The following is a 2,030-nucleotide window of genomic DNA, read 5'->3' as shown; positions in this document are numbered from 1 at the left end:
ATATATATATGTATCCCAGTTGTCAGCTCACCAGTATAACCAGTTCCTTTGCCCGTGTATGTGCAGTCTCAGTTGAGCTCCAGATTGTAGATAGAGGTCAGAGTCCAGCAACCGTTGSCTCCATCATTGAGGCACTTCATTAACAAACAGCAGCTGCAGAAACAAAACTGTATGACTCTGTGAGCCATGTTATTGTCATATTTAGTAAAATATGTAWATAAGATAATATACACCTCTGTTGCACGCCATTTCTTTATTTTTCTACTTTAAAACTGTGTTTTTCTCCTGATTAAAATCAATATCCAGTTCGTGTTTTGCGCGCAGCCGAGGCCTCAATTTACTGTGTGTGCTTTCAGCGCCGCAGCACTCACTGCCAACCTTCAGCATCCTTCCGCGCCTTACTTGTGTGTGCGTGTGTGTGACTGTTGTTTTACAGCCCCAACGCAGTAAAGTTTCTACCCACTACGGCTCACAAATAAAGCAAACTGCAATATTTAATTTGAACATCCCTTACACCAGACAGTGGATGTAACGCGTTACAACGTTCACAGGGTCAGCTTAGGGAACTTGGCGCACTATTTCGTCCCAGCTGCCCTGTCTATCCAACGCATACAATACATTCCTGTGTCGCTCCGCGGWGTGACGAGGCTCGGCCTGCCTGCTGTTCCTGTAAACTCCCGCCTCGACTCAACGGGTAGAAAGACAGAGAGAGGAGGAGAGAGGAAAAAAAAAGAGCTATAAAATGAGCAGGGCCCAGCATTTCTGCTCTTATTCACTCAGAGAGCACACATCAAGTCTGCTGCCTGCACACAAACAGCACAGAGTAAAAACTACTGTCACAGGACAGAAATATTAGTTTACACAACAACATATTCAATCTATTCAAKCAAAGCTTCTTCATCTCAGTGTACAAAAAGTCCTGTATAGATCATAATTTGTAAATTACCCATGGACACTGTGTAAATCAAATAGAAATGTTTTTAAGGGAAAAGTCCAGTCAGCTTTGAAGTGATGTTTAACCTAACATGTATTTGGTTACAGTGCACAGTCATAGACATTGAGTTCTGTCCATGGACATTGTGCAAAATATTACATGCAGCTTCTGGTAAAATAGATACAAACGTTCCAACATTTATATTTAACTCCAGGAGTTTCCTTGCGGTACTTTAATGTTCATTTGACGTGATTTTGATAAACGCTTCAGCCATCAGCTTAACATTTTTAGTACAGTAACCTAGTGCTAATTTAAGGCCTCTGCCTGGTTCATGATCCACCTGCAATGTCTGCTGTCTTGTATGACACTGTTTGTTTAGTTTGTTGCAGGTTTCTCAACCAAATAATGCAACGAACAAACATATTTGAAATGTTTACAAGACATATTTACTCATAAAATAGTCACAAAGGTGTTGCAGTTTTTTGGAATTGGTCTGGAAGCATTTGTAGTTTAGTTTGATGTGAGTCAAAGGCACAAAACAGTTCTTCAAAATGGCAGCAAAGACCAGTTTTCTTTAAGCTACATCTGACTGAAACTAAATCCCTAAATGCAAAGTTGTTGTACATGATCATCACTTGTCTTGAAAATGAATCTCTTTCTTGGTGTTTAGACTTTTAAATTCTGTGTCCAGATTAACACAGCAACCATATGTCATTACATCTGTTTCAGTTCTGTTACAACTCTGTTGCAACTCTGTTACAGCTCTGTTACAACTCTGTTATGACTCTGTTACAGCTCTGTTACAACTCAGTTACAGTTCTGTTACAACTCTGTTACAACTCTGTTACAGCTCTGTTACAACTCTGTTATGACTCTGTTACAACTCTGTTACAGCTCAGTTACAGCTCTGTTACAACTCAGTTACAGCTCTGTAACAACTTTGTTACATATCTGTTATGACTCTGTTACAGCTCTGTTACAACTCAGTTACAGCTCTGTAACAACTTTGTTACATATCTGTTATGACTCTGTTACAACTCTGTTACAGCTCAGTTACAGCTCTGTTACAACTCAGTTACAGCTCTGTTACAACTCT

The 2,030-nt window shown here is 39.8% G+C and overlaps 1 long non-coding RNA gene across 1 annotated transcript in view; it reads right to left on the bottom strand.

Moving 5' to 3' along the window:
* Positions 1-323, bottom strand: part of LOC106521107 (uncharacterized) — a 6,432-nt gene extending 6,109 nt beyond the window's left edge. The window contains exons 1-2 of the long non-coding RNA XR_001310633.1: positions 234-323; positions 32-153 (exon numbers count right to left, since the gene is read on the bottom strand). This is a non-coding gene — a long non-coding RNA (uncharacterized LOC106521107). The remainder of the gene's footprint in view (positions 1-31; positions 154-233) is intronic.
* Between the last annotated feature and the right edge of the window lie 1,707 nt (positions 324-2,030).

Source organism: Austrofundulus limnaeus, unplaced genomic scaffold (genome assembly GCF_001266775.1).
Source record: "Austrofundulus limnaeus strain Quisiro unplaced genomic scaffold, Austrofundulus_limnaeus-1.0 Scaffold103, whole genome shotgun sequence".
In the NCBI taxonomy this organism is placed as follows: domain Eukaryota; kingdom Metazoa; phylum Chordata; class Actinopteri; order Cyprinodontiformes; family Rivulidae; genus Austrofundulus; species Austrofundulus limnaeus.
Note: the sequence above shows the minus strand (reverse complement) of the source record. Positions and strands in the feature narration are given on the sequence as shown.